Source organism: Macaca thibetana, chromosome 9 (assembly GCF_024542745.1).
Source record: "Macaca thibetana thibetana isolate TM-01 chromosome 9, ASM2454274v1, whole genome shotgun sequence".
NCBI classification, from domain to species: Eukaryota; Metazoa; Chordata; class Mammalia; order Primates; family Cercopithecidae; genus Macaca; species Macaca thibetana.
Window position 1 is genome coordinate 34,685,084 of NC_065586.1, and position 15,190 is coordinate 34,700,273.

General features: G+C 44.1%; 1 protein-coding gene and 1 non-coding gene across 2 annotated transcripts in view; both read left to right on the forward strand.

Annotated features, from left to right (window-relative positions):
• Nucleotides 1-15,190, forward strand: part of CCNY (cyclin Y) — an 876,528-nt gene that overhangs the window by 214,959 nt on the left and 646,379 nt on the right. The window lies entirely within an intron of this gene.
• Nucleotides 11,277-11,382, forward strand: LOC126963429 (U6 spliceosomal RNA). Its single transcript, XR_007729068.1, has one exon. It is a non-coding gene; the product is annotated as a U6 spliceosomal RNA (small nuclear RNA).

Below are 15,190 nucleotides of genomic sequence, written 5' to 3' on the forward strand. Positions count from 1 at the left end.
ATCAGGCTTATTATGTAATATGTGTTCAGATTCTTAAAGGCAGAACGTAACAAACTTCAGCCTATAAACCTGTAGCCAGTTTTTCCCTTGGACAGTCCAGGTAGGTCAGACATAGCTTTTTTTCTCTTTTTAGAGACAGGGTCTCACTTTGTCACCCAGGCTGGAGTGCAATGGTGTGATCTTGGCTTACTGCAGCCTCGACCTCCTGGGCTCAAGTGATCCTCCCACCTCAGCCTCCTTCATACTTGGCCTACAGGCACTAGTCACCATGCCTGGCTAGTTTTTAATTTTTTGTAGAGACAGGTCTCACCACATTACCCAGGCTGGTCTTGAACTCCTGGCCTAAGGCGATTCTCATGCCTTGGCTTCCCAAAATGTTGGGATTACAGGCGTGAGTCACCGTACCTGGCCAGAAGTGGCATTTGATAGCAGAGAGATATTACCTGGAAATGATCATATCCACATAACAAGTAGCATCTTTAATTTAAATGTAAATGTGATTTATTTGCAGCTTGGCCCAATTCCATTCAGGCCCAGAAACTGTTAGTCAAAATCAACTTGTTGAGCAGAGTTACATGTTCTGAGTTTCAATACTGCAATGTAAGAAAGAAAACAAGGACAGATTGATGATTTCAGGACTCAGCATCTAAGTTTACTCATTCCACATCAGAGCTGTCTGAAGATTGCCTCGGAGTGGCACAGTGTTGATGTTTCTGCCTGTGTTTAATTTCTTGATTTCACGAACAGCTTGGATTTTTTAAAAAGTGCTTCTGACTCATTCACATGTGGTTGCCTGACATAAGCCCACACACCATTTGCTCACAAATATGTCAATGACTGAATCCACCAAGAGCCTCGACCTGAGAAACCTGGGCCTAGATTACTGAGAGGCTCTGTGGCTGCTTATATACAGTCTTTCTTCCCATCAGCTCCATGATTCAATATCATATGTTAATATGGAATTCTCCCTTGTTAACATGCAAATCGATTTGGCAAAGTCTTATGTTTGTATGGAGAGCTTGGAGCTAATGTCGGGAATTTCATTTTCTTTTTTTTAATTTGTTTTTTTTTTTCTTTTTTTTTTTTAGGGAGATGGAGTCTCGTTATGTTGGCCATGCTCGTCTCGAACTCTGGGCCTCAAGCACTCCTCCTACCTCAGCCTCCCAAAGTGCCGAGATGACAGGAATGAGCCACCACACCCGGCCTTCTTTTTCTTCTAAATGCTGAAGTTAGATTCTACAGGGACCTAAAGGGAGTGTTAGTCCAAAGTCTTCTTTGCCCCTCAAAGATACTCTTTAAAAATCCAGTTCTTATCCTTGTACCTCATAAATACCAGACAGATGCAAGGTGCAGGAAGTCGTGCCCTCTGCATCGGCGGATTCACATCCATGGATTCAACCAACCACCAATCAAAAATATTAGGGAAAGGGCTGGGTGCGGTGGCTCATGCCTGTAATCCCAGCACTTTGGGAGGCCAAGGCGGGCAGATCGCCTGAGGTCAGGAGTTCAAGACCAGCCTGGTCAACATGGTAAACCCCATCTCTACTAAAAATAGAAAAATTAGCCAGACGTGGTGGCGCATGCCTGTAGTCCCATCTACTCGAGAAGCTGAGGCAGGAGAATCACTTGAACCTGGGAGGAGGAGGTTGCAGTGAGCCGAGACTGCACCACTGCTAAGGCAGGAGGGTCTCTTGAGCTTAGGAGTTTGAAAAATATTAGGAAAAAAAATTGTGTCTGTACTAAACATGTATAGGCTTTTCTTTCCTTGTCATTATTGCCTAACAAGACAATATTCACACAGCACTTATATTAAGGTTCTTTTTTTGCTTGTTTTTTGTTTTTGTTGTTTTTTGCTTTTAGAGACAGGGTCTTACTCTGTTACCCAGGCTGGAGTGCAGTTGGCACCACCATAGCTCACTGCAGCCTTGAACTGGACTCAAAAGATCCTCCCTTCTCAGCCTCCCAAGTAGCTGGGAGGGACTACGGGTGCACGCCGCCAAACCCGGCTCATTAAAAAAAAAAAAAAAAAAAAAAAAAAAAGAATTTTAGAGATAGGATCTTGCTATGTTGCCCAAGCTGGTCTTGAACTCCTGGCCTCAGGTGATCCTCCTGCCTTGGCCCCCAAAGCACTGAGATTACCACACTTGGCCTCAAACAGCCCTCCTTGCCCCTGTTAGTCTAGTAACCTCGTCTAATAACCGTACCTTGTGTTTACTGACTGTCAGGGAATTGCATCCTCTCTTGAGACGATCTCATGTCTATGACTTGAGTTAAGCATCAGAGATGTTCTCTTTTCACAGAGCTAATAGTAAATTACTGGCAACTGACATTAAAAACATGACTCAAGTACCTTTTTTAAAAAACAGAAATTCAGAAGGTATGAAGTGAGTTATCCCCTACTTCAACTGAATGCCAGAATTGCTACACACAGTGACAGAACTTTTACTCATCAGGCTTATTATGTAATATGTGTTCAGATTCTTAAAGGCAGAATGTAACAAACTTCAGCCTATAAACCTGTAGCCAGTTTTTCCCTTGGACAGTCCAGGTAGGTCAGACATAGCTTTTTTTCTTTTTTTAGAGACAGGGTCTCACTTTGTCACCCAGGCTGGAGTGCAGTGGTGTGATCTTGGCTCACTGCAACCTCTGCTAATAGTAAATTACCGGCAACTGACATTAAAAACATGACCACTTCTGGGGAAGAGCTGCCCTGGCACTTGGCAGCCTCCTGGGAAAGGTAGTTGGGGTGAGGGGGTCACCTCCAGAAGGAGATGGTGAAGTATCCACATCATACAGTGATGACCAGAGGAGGAAAGCTTCCTATATTCCCAGACCCGAGCCATGCTTCAATTAGCAGAGTTTTTACTGGAGCCGCAGAAGCATATTAACCTTGTGACCCCATGACTTGCACAGAAGTGGGTTCTTTCTCCACACTCCCTGCCTCTGTGGGCGACCGTCTTCATCCTTAATACCCAACGTGACATGAAATATCTACGATAGCAACCAAATCGCTGACACCAGATGCGATGTCAAATGCTCTGCATTACCCAAACAGCTGAATCGGGGCCACCATCCGCACTTCCAGCTTCAGCCCTGGAAAACGACCCTGTAGGGTGCACTGGGGCTGCGGCTGCAGCTGTCACCTGGCAGCGCAGCTCAGGGCACCCTCTCCTCTGCCCTTCCGGGCCGGCCAGGTTAGGGGCTCTCTGGGACGGTGACCCCCAGAGGCTCCTTTTCAGCTGCTGTCCTTTGTGTGCCATCAGTTGCTCTCCAGGGCTCACCACCTCCTGAGGGGACTTCACAGCAGCTCCAGGAAAGAACCACCCCCTCCTTGCCCTTTCTTCTCATTTCATTTTCCTGAGAAGTCAGAGCCATTCACTGCTCACTGCATAATCAGTCTTATCAAGATACTAATGAATTTAAGAGGCTTATTTGTCCTCTTGGATGTCGCTAAATGCTCACTGCTCAGAAATACAGCTGTGTCATCCTCCCTCAATTGCCATCCGCACTGAAGCTATGACGGAGCAGGAGCTTTGTTTTGCTCGGGGCAGCTGCCACTACTGCGACACACATCAAAGGGTGTGCGCTTCCACCCGCATCTCCCAGGCGCGCAGTAAGTGGCATTTGAGGGAGTTTGATGGAACCATCTGAGTATGTACTTATGTTTAATGAGATTCATTCTTCATGTGTTCCCACTAGCTGCAAGACGGTTTTGCATTCACCGGAATTGTAACACCATAACACTCCATTTTAATGATGGCCAGTGGCAGCTGGCACCCCAATTCACAGCACCAACTTTTTGTTAATGATATGCAATTGGAATATATTTATCCCCTATTGAGAGATGGGAGCACAGCAGCCAATTGGCTTGTGCTTGTCTCACTTAAGCATAAGGATCAGAGTAACAAGGACCCAGTTTTCATGACCTGTTATCTTTTGCTACGTCCCAGGTCCCGAGAGCCTTGAAGACTCATAAATCCCCACTGAAGATAATGAACCTGAGCATCTGAGAAGCAGCCAGGACTTTGTTCCTAATTTTTTGCACAAACAGCCTCCTCAGGCTTGCATCAGAGATCTTTTGGAATAAAATCAGACCGCAGAAGGATGCCTACAGGCAGGAAGAACATGAAGAAATTTCATTCATTCATTTATTCACTCAATAAACAAATTCAAACAATAAACAATAAAGAAGTAGGCTGGGGCCAGACATGGTGGTTCACACCTGTAATCCCAGCACTTGGGGAGGCTGAGGCGGGTGGATCACCTGAGGTCAGGAGTTCGAGACCAGTCTGGCCAACATGGTGAAACCCCCTCTCTACTAAAAATACAAAAAATTTAGCCTGGTGTGGTGGCGCATGCCTGTAATCTCAGCTACTTAGGAGGCTGAGGCAGAAGACTCGCTGAAACTCAGGAGATGGAGGTTGCAGTGAGCCAAGATCACACCACTGCACTCCAGCCTCGGTGACAGAGCGAGACTCTGTCTCAAATACACACATACATACATACATACATAAAACAAAGAAGCAAATATGTAGAACATCAGAAGAAGAATCATGAAAAGAAGTAAATTTTAGTTAAATAAATAAAGAATGTTGGAGTCTCAAACTGATCAAGAGGATGTTTTTGTTACCGTAGGAGGGTTCAACTCGATTGCAGTGGTAAGAGAGCTGAAATTGAAAACATTTTAAAATCAGCAGGCCAACTCCAAAAGATCTTCAAGGCAAAGAAGCCCTGACCTTCCCACAGAGATTTCAGCTCATTTTTAGACTCATTTAGTGTCTAAGATTTAGAGGCACAAAATATCAGAATCCACCTGTCCTGACATAGCATCCAGTCCTGAGGACAATGAAATGGTCACCCTCATTTGAAAAATTTTTTTCTTCTTATAAAAATTACACAAATTCTGGCCAGGCATGGTGCCTCACGCCTGTAATCCCAGCACTTTGGGAGGCCGAGGCAGACGGATCACCTGCGGTCAGTTCAAGACCAGCCTGGCCAATGTGGTGAAACCGCATCTCTACTAAAGTATACAAAAAATAGTCGTCGTCGTGGTGGGCACCTGTAGTCCCAGCTACTCAGGAGGCTGAGGCTGGAGAATTGCTTGAACCCAGGAGGTGGAGGTTGCAGTGAGCTAAGGTCGTGCCACTGCACTCCAGCCTGGGCAACAAGAGGAAGGCTCTGTCTTAAAAAAGAAATAATAATAATTATATATATACACACACACACATATTCATTATAGAGACTGCAGTCATTATCTATAGAAAATGAAAAGGCAAAGAAAAAAGAATTGAAAATGAAAAGTGAAAAGGGAAAGGGAAAGAAAAAGAAAAGGAAATAAAAAGTGAAGGACAAAGAAAAAATCATCCATAATACCATCACCAAAAATAACTTCCATCAAATATTGGTTATAGACATACATGTGTTTGAATGTATTTATATTTTTCCGACAAAAGGGTGAGCATATAGTATATCTCAGTCTGTTAGTCTTGCTACAAAAGAATATCAGACTTGGTAATTTATAAAGAAGAGAGATTTATTTGGCTGGCAGTTCTGCAGGTTGTACATGAAGCATGGTGCCAGCATCTGCTTCTGGGGAGGCCTCAGGAAGCTTCCACTCATGGGGGAAGGTGAGGGGGAGCCAGTGTGTGCAGAGATCACATGGCAAGAAAGAGCGCAAAAGAAAGAGAGGGGAGGCACCAGGCTCTTCTTAACAGCCAACTCTGGAGGGAACTAACAGAGTGAGAACTCACTCAAACCCCCCACCCCAGGGAAGGGATTAATCTGTCCATGAGGTGCCCACCCACATGACCCAAACACTTCCATTAGACCCAGCCACAACACTGGATCAAATTTCCACATGAGGTTTGAGGGAGGGACAAACATCCAAACTGACACCCTCCATTTTCTTCTATATCTTCTGTTTACGTTGACTTTCTTTCCCATGCCACTTAACATCTGCACATTCACTTTGAATTGTGGGGTCATTGCCTAATTTTCAGTGGAATAGATGTAGCATAAATAACTTTACCTAACACCTGGAAGAAAGAAAAAGAATGTCAGGGTGAGGGTAGAGTTTGTTATTCCGTGTTGCTTGGTCAGAATGCCTGACCGAAAGGCTGGGCTTGGTGGCTCACGCCTGTAATTCCAGCACTTTGGGAGGCTGAGGCAGGTCGATTACTTGAGGCCAGGAGTTCAAGACCAGCCTGGCCAACATGGTGAAACCCCATCTCTACCGAAAATACAAAAATTAGCCTGGAGTGGTGGTGGGCGCCTGTAATCCCAGCTACTCGAGGAGCTGAGGCATGAGAATTGCTTGAACCTGGGAGGCGGAGGTTGCAGTGAGCCAAGATTATGCCACTGCACTCCAGCCTGGGTGACAGAGCAAGACTCCATCTCGGAAAAAAAAAAAAGAAAAAGAAAAAGAGGTCGGGCGCAATGGTTCATGCCTGTAATCCCAGCACTTTGGGAGGCCAAGGCGGGTAGATCACGAGGTCAGGAGTTTGAGACCAGCCTGACCAACATGCAGAAACTCTGTCTCTACTGAAAATACAAAATTAACTGGGCATGGTGGCACATGCCTGTAATCCCAGCTACTCAGGAGGCTGAGGCAGGAGAATCGCTTGAATCTGGGAGGTGGACATTGCAGTGAGCTGAGATCGTGCCATTGCACTCCAGCCTGGGCAAGAAGAATGAAACTCTGTCTAAAAAAAAAAAAAAGAAAAGAAAGAAAAGAAAAGAAAGGAAAAGAAAAAGGAAAGGAAAGAAAAGAAAAGAAGGAAGAGGCCTGACTGACAATAGGACACTGAGGATCACCCTGAAGGAGGAGGAGTGGATAGCGAGTCATGCAGCTCTCTGGAGGAGGCCTGTTTGGGGCAGGAGGACAATGCCAAGGGCCCTAAGACAGGACTATGCTTGAAATGTCCAAGAAAGAGCAGAGGCCACAGGCGAGGAGGCGAGACTGTAGGAGACAAGGTCAGAGAGGGAGTAGAGGCCGAATGATACAAGACTTGTGACCAGCGTCAGGTTGTGGGCTACTGCTGGGTGGAGGAGAAGCTAACAGTTTTACAAAGAAGACAGACGTGCCCTGATTACATCTTAATGGGCTCCCCAGCTTCTGTGTTACCACAGACTACTGTGGGCAAGGGCAGGACAGAGAGACCCATTGGGAGCTGTACTAATCTGCGAGGGCTGCCATAACAAGATACTGCAGCCTGGGCAGCTTCAGCAACGGACGTTTGTGTTCTTATAGTTCCTGAGACTAGAAGTCCCAGATCAAGGTGTTGGCTGGTTTGGTTTCTCCAAGGGCTTCTCCCCTTGGCTTGTGCACGGCCACCTTTGTGCTGTGTCCTCACATGGCCTGTCTCCTGTGTGTGCACCCCTGTGTCTCTCCCTTTTCTAAGGACAACAGTCGTATTGAATCAGGGCTCCACAATTATCATCTCCTTTCACTTCTTTAAAGGCACTATCTCCAAATATAGTCACGCCGTGGGTTAGGGCTTCTGCATATGAATTTTGGGAGGACATAATTCAGTTCATAACAGGAAGCGACTGCACTAACCCCAACAAGAGAGGACCGTGCTTGGACTTTGGTCTTACCAGTGGAGATGGTGAGAAGGAGCTGGGTTTCGGCTCTTTTTCTGAAGGTTGAATAAGACAGAACCATTTTTGTTCCAGCATTCATGGGTATCAAGAATGAGTGGAAGGAAGACATTAAATTGTGAACACTAGAAAAAAGAGTAGTGAAGGGGTCAAGGGGCTGGAAGGAATTTTCTTTTAGCTCCTCTGTTTTTTAGGCTCTTAAAACAAGCCTGTAATGCAGTCTAAGTAGAAATACAAAGGAATTTTTATTTAAATATAAACAATTTTTTAAAAAGCCTGTGGCTCTTGAAATTTAAAAGTACAATTAAAAAATAAAGAAAGGCATTTTGTTAGCTTTTTTTGGAATATAATAAACTTTCAGTAACATGCACGTATCTTAAGCGTACAGCTCAATGAGATTTTACATATGTACACATTCACATAACCACCTCTCATGTCAAGATGTAGAACATTTCCAGTCATCTGGAAGATTCGCTCATTGCTCTCTCCCAATCAAGAGCTCCCCAGAGGTAACCACTATCTTGATTCTAACAATATGAATTGGTTTTACCTATTCTTGTACTTTGTATAAGTGGAATCAAGTGATATGTATTTTTGTGTATGCATCTTACTCTTTTCACTCAACATTATGCATATGAAGTTTATCCATGTTGTCGCATGCAGCTAAAGTTCTTTCACTTTATGGATGGGTTAGTATTGCATTGTATAAATAGACCACAATTTACTTATCTCTTTTATTTCAGATGAATAGTTGAGTTGCTTCCACCCTTTAACCACTATAATGTAAGTACAGTTTTAATAAAAACTTCTATGTATGTCCTTTTGTTAGGCATATGAACTCATTAGGAAAAGCATTTCTTCTCAGCAAGTAAGAAATAGTTCCCTTTCTCAATTAAAAAGTAGTCCCTTTTCTGGCTGGGTGTAGTGGCTCATGCCTGTAATCCCGACACTTTGGGAGGCCAAGGCAGGTGGATCACATGAGATCAGGAGATTGAGACCAGCCTCGTCAACATGGTGAAACCCTGTCTTAATTTAAACAAAAATAAAAAAAGTAGTCTCTTTCCTTCTGTCTGTACAGAATCTTGTTAACAACAAAATGAACACTTTAGGGCTCCTCAAGCATGATCACCTTCAGGATGGTGCTGGAGCTAGTTCATCCAAGCTCAGGAGAGCCCATTGTTAAGTTTTCAGGAATCTTGCAAACTGAATGCTAACCACAGACATTATTAAAAGTAGATTTATATGCATTTCAATTAATTTCAAAAAAATTGAAGAGGAAAGAATACTTCCAAATTCATTATATGAAGCCAGCACTATCCTGATATGGAAGTCAGACAGACACTACAAGAAAAGAAAACTACAGACAAATATTCTTGGCGAATATTGACATAGAAATTCTCAACAAAATATGAGCAAATAGAGTTCAATAGGACAAGTAAAATATTATACATGATGACTAAGTAAGATTTATTCCTGGAATGCAAGGATGGTTCAACATATGAAAATCAACAATGTGATATAGGATAATAAAGATGTATGACGTTAGAAGAAAACCATGACTGGGTGTGGTGGCTCACACCTGTAATCCCAGCACTTTGGGAAGCTGAGGCAAGTGAATCACTTGAGCCCAGGAGTTTGGGTTCAGCCTGGGCAACACAGTGAGACCCCATCTCAAAAAAAAAGAAAAAAAGAAAACTGCCTCAACATAATAAAGGCCATATATAAGAAGCACACACAACTAACATCATGTTCAATGCTAAAAGACTGAGAACTTTTTCTCCAAGATCAGAAACAAAACAAGGATGCCCACTTTCACCACTTTTATTTAACATAGCACTGAAAGTCCTAGCCAATCAATTAAGTGAGACAAAAAAAAAAGCATCAAATTGCAAAGGAAGAAATAAAATGATCTATGTTCACAGACAACATGATCTTTTAGGTAGAAAACCACAAATATTCCACCAAAAACATCTGTTAGAACTAAAAAAATGGATTAAGCAAAGCTGCAGGATACAATCTCAACATACAAAAATCAGTTGCACTTTTATATACTAACAATGAATAATCCAAAAGGAAATTAAGAAAATAATTCCATTAACGATAACATCAAAAAAATATTGAAGAATAACTCAGCCAAGGAGGTAAAAAATGACACACTAAAAACTACTGCCAGTTACAGTGGTTCATGCCTGTAATCCCAGCACTTTGGGAGGCTGAGGCAAGTGCATTGCTTGAACCCAGGAGTTCGAAACCAGCCTGGGCAATTTGGCAAGACTCTGTCTCTACAAAAATAAAAATTAAAAAAAGTAGCCAGGCATGGTGGTTTGCACCTGTAGTCCCAGCTACTCAGGGGACTGAGGTGGGAGGATCACTTGAGCCTGGGAAGTCAAGGCTATAGTGAGCCATGATTACACCACTGCACTCCAGCAGCCTAGGCAACAGAGCAAAACCCAGTCTCAAAAAAAAAAAAAAAAAAAAAAAAAAGAAAGAAAAAGGAAAAGAAAACTACAAAACATGGCCAAAAGAAATTAAAGAAGACACAAATAAATGGAAAGATATCCTGTGTTTGTGGGTTAAAACACGTAATATTGCTAAGATGTTGATATTAACCAAAGCAGTCTATAGATTTAATACAATTTTTATCAAATCTCAAGGGTATTTTTTGAAGAAATAGAAAAACCCATTCTAAAATTCAGACGCCAGGGTTCCTGAATAGCTAAAGCAATCTTGAAAATGAACAACTTTGAGGCCGGGCACAGTAGCTCACACCTTTAATTGTGGTGTGAGTAATTGCATGTAATTGCACATACAATCTCATGCCTGTAATTGCAGTACTTTGGGAGGCCAAGGTGGGTGGATCACCTGAGGTCACAAGTATGAGACCAGCCTGCCCAACATGGTGAAATCCTGTCTCTACTAAAAATATAAAGATTAGCAGGGCGTAGTGTTGCATGCCTGTAATCCCAGCTACTCGGGAGGCTGAGGCAGGAGAATTGCTTGAACCCAGGAGGCGGAGGTTGCAGTGAGCCGAGATTGTGCCAGTGCACTCCAGCCTGGACGACAGAGCAAGACTCCGTTGAAAGAAAGAAAGGAAAAGAAAAGAAAACAAAACAAAACAAAACAAAACAAAAGACATCTCATCTCTACCAAAAACAAAAAAAAATAATTAGCCGGGCATGGTGGTGGGTGCCTGTAATCCCAGCTACTCAGGAGGCTGAGGCAGGGGAATCACTTGAAAGGCGGAGGTTGCAATGAGCCGAGATTGTGCCACTGCACTCTAGCCTGAGTGACAGAGTGAGACCTGGTAAAAAATAAAAATAAAAAATAAAAAATAAAGTTGGAAGTCTCATACTTCCTAATTCTAAAATTTATTACAAACCCACAGTGATCAAAACAGTATAGTCCAGCCTGGGCAACATGGCAAAACCCCATCTACAAAAGATACAAAAATTAGCCAGGCGTGGTGGCGCACACCTGTAGTTTCAGCTACTCAGGAGTCTGAGGTGGAAGGATTATTTGAACCCAGGAGGTTGAGGCTTCAGTGAGCCAAGATTGTGCCACTGTATTCTAGCCTGGGCAACAGAATGAGATGTTGTTTCAAAAAACACAAACAAACGGTGTAGTATTGGCATACAGATAGACATATAGAATAATGGAATGGAAAAGAAAGCCCAGAAGTGCCCATTTTGGCAGCACACATACTAAGATTGGAAAGATACAGAGAAGATTAGCATGCCCCTATGCAAGGATGACAAGCAAAAGTGAGAAATTATTTAAAAAAATTAAAAGAATACAGGGTCCAGAAATAAACTCTCATACATATAGTCCAATAGTTTTTGGGTTTTTCTTTTTGAGACGGAGTCTTGCTCTGTGCCCCAGGCTGGAGTGCAGTGGCATGATCTCGGCTCACTGCAAGCTCCGTGCCCCCAGGTTCACGCCATTCTTCTGCCTCAGCCTCCTGAGTAGCTGGGACTACAGGCGCCCTCCACCACGCCCGGCTAGTTTTTTGTATTTTTTAGTAGAGACGGGGTTTCACGGTGTTAGCCAGGATGGTCTCGATCTCCTGACCTCGTGATCCGCCCGCCTCGGCCTCCCAAAGTGCTGGGATTACAGGCTTGAGCCACCACGCCCGGCCTAGTCCAATAGTTTTTAAATTAGAGTCCCAAGACTAGTCAGTGGAGAAAGGAGTTTTTTCAACAAATGATTTTAGGAAAACTGGCTATCTACAAGCAAATGAATGAACCTGGACCCTTACACTATATACAAAAATCAACTCTAAATGAATCCAAGACCTAAATGTAAGACCTAAAATGATAAAACTCTTTTTTTTCTTTTTCTTTCTTACCTTTTTTTTTTAAGAGATGGGGTCTCACTATGTTGCCCATGTTTGTCTTAAGTTCCTGGGATCAGGCCATCCTCTCGCCTCAGCCTCCCAGAGTGCTGGGATTACAATTGTGAGCCACTGTACCTGGCCTATAAAACTCTTAAAAGAAAACACAGAGAAAGCACTTCATGACAATGGATTTGGCAATGATCTCTTGGATATGGCACCAAAAGCACAGACAACAAAAAATATATAGATAAATTGAACTACATCAAAATTAAAAACTTCTTTTTTTTTTTTTTTTTTTGAGACAGAGTCTCATTCTGTCACCTAGGTTGGAATGCAGTGGTGCAATCTTGGCTCACTGCAACCTCTGCCTCCCGGGTTCAAGTGATTCTCCTGCCTCAGCCTCCTGAGTAGCTGGGATTACAGATGTGTGCTATCGCGCCCAGCTAATTTTTTTATTTTTAGTAGAGACAGGGTTTCATCATGTTGACCAGACTGGTCTCGAACTCCTGAGCTCAGGTGATCCACCTGCCTTGGCCTCCCAAAGTGCCGGCATTACAGGCATAAGCCACTGTGCCCGGCCCATACTGGCATTTTAAAGCATCTTCTCCAGTGTCACTAAGAAACCCTAGAGAAATACAGTTGATCCTTGAACAACGCAAGTTTGGATTGCAGGGGTCCACTTACATGCAGATTTTTTTTCAATAAAAGTTGCACTAAGTGCGCCTGCCTCTCTTGCCTTGCCTCCCACCCCCTACATCACTTTTGCCTCTGCCATCGCTGGGACAGCAAGACCAACCCCTCCTCTTCTTCCTCCTCCCCCTCAGCCTACTCAGTGTGAGGATGATGAGGATAAAGACCTTTATGATGATCCACATTCACTTCAGGAATAGTAAATACATTTTATCTTCTTCGTGATTTTCTCAATAACCTTTTCTTTTCTCCAGCTTACTTTATCATATGAATACAGTATAGAATATTTATACTAAACATGGTTAATTGACAGTTCATGTTACAGATAAGGCTTCTGGTCAACAGTAGGCTATCAGTAGTTAAGGTTTTGGGGAGTCAGCACTACAGAGGTTGCCACCTCAGCCCTCATGTTGCTCAAGGGCCAACTGTACTTTTTAAAATTTATTTTATTTTTTTTAGAGACAGTGTCTCATGCTGTAGCCCAGGCTGGACTGCAGAGGTACAATCACAGCTCACAGCAGCCTCAGCCTCCTGGGCTCAAGCAATCCTCCTGCCTCAGTCTCCTGATTAGCTGGGACCATAGGCATGCACCACCATGCCCAGCTTTTTTTATTTTTATTTTTGGTGAGATCTCCTTATGTTGCCCAGGTTGGTCTGGAACTGCTGGGCTCAATCTATCCTTCTGCCTTGGCCTCCCAAAGTGCTGGAATTGTAAATGTGGGCCACTGCATCGAGCCCAACTGTATCGCTCTTTTTTTTTTTTTTTTTTTTTTGAAACAGAGTCTCACTCTTTCACCCAGGCTGGAGTGCAGCGGCACGGTCTCAGCTCACTGCAACCTCCGCCTCCCAGGTTCACGCAATTCTCCTGCCTCAGCCTCCCAGGTAGCTGGGATTACAGGCACATGCCACCACGCCCAGATAATTTTTGTATTCTTGGTAGAGATGGGGTTTCGCCATATTGGCTGGGCTGGTCTTGAACTCCTGACTTCAGGTGATCCACCCGCCTCAGCCTCTTAAAATGCGGGGATTACGTGCTGGCGTGAGCCACTGCGCCCAGCCCCAGCTGCATCTCTAATGGTGGAACTCCCAACATTTGATGGGGATGTGAGTTAGGGACTGGTGGCAGAGAGATTTTGCCCTCCTCAAAACTGGGCAGCTGCCTTCTCCACCAGTGTTGAACCCCAGGGCAGTTCTGCTCTGACAACGACTGGAAGGCTCGACTGAAGGGGAGAGAGAGCTGGAGAAGGGAGAGAAGGCAACTGCTTTTCCATTTTTGACTGGGATTCAGTTGAAACAGTCTAGCCAGTCAAAAGGGCATTTACTATTCCAACAGCTCCCTGGAGAATCCCAGACAGAGAGCAGCCCCTTCTAAATACTTGATCTGCCATTCCTGTGTGGGAAGTAGACAGCAAGACTGCTGTGTCTGGGAGGAATGCAATTTCCCTAAGCACATTCTCTGAGCAGAGTTTTCAAGTTTCATAGATTTGCAGTTTCCCTGCATTGCAGGAACAAAGTGGTGGCGGCCCTGACTGTCATATTCTTGATCAATGGACAGAACAGTGGGGCAGTGCCTGCTGGCCTGTGTGGATTGTTAGCACGTGCATGGCACCCAGTGGTTCCTGCCTCAACTAACCCAGCCCTTTGTCAGCTCCATATTGATAAGGCAGCAGAGAGCAAAGCCAGACATTTTCCCACTTTGGTCCATGGAGACACTGCCGTGCAGTGGTCGTCTATGTTCTTAGCCGCCTGCAGCAGCAGGGTAAATTCTCCTCAGTAATGTTCTCAGCCAACTCTTTCTCTGGACTCATTTTTTCTTTGGTCCCTGCGCAGTTCTAGTCCCTGGAACATCTCATTTTAAAATGCATGAGGCTAGGCATGGTTGCTTGTGCCTGTAATCCCAGCACTTTGGGAAGCCGAGGTGGGAGGATCACCTGAGATCAGGAGTTCAACACTAGCCTGGCCAACATGGTGAAACTCCGTCTCTACCAAAAATACAAAAATTAGTCCAGTGTGGTCGTGGGCATCTATAATCCTAGCTACTTCGGAGGCTGAGGCAGGAGAATCGCTTGAATCCGGGAGGCGGAGTTTGCAGTGAGCCAAGATGGCACCACTGCACTCCAGCCTGGGCGACAGAGTAAGACTCTGTCTCAAAACAAAACAAAACAAAACAAAACAAAAAACCAAAATGCATGAAAACCCGGTATAATGACCCATTCATCTTAAAAATATCCAATTGAGGAACAATGTAGATCTGTTATCTTCATTTTACAACCGAGGAGACAGACAGAAAGAAGGATGGTAGTGATGACCATAATGAGGAACAGGGAAACCCCCTTCACGGCTCCCAGGGAGGGCACATGAAGCCATAGGTGTCCTTGGTAAACAGGCTCCACCTCCATCCCCACACACTCATCAGCCTCCACTTGCTCCCAGGCACCCTCCTGAACATACTCACCCTTTTTATTTAGTTAGTTATTTTATTTTATTTTACTTTATTTTATTTATTCATTTTGAGATAGAGTTTCTGCTCTGTCACCGAGGCTAGAGTGCAATGGCCCGATCTTGGCT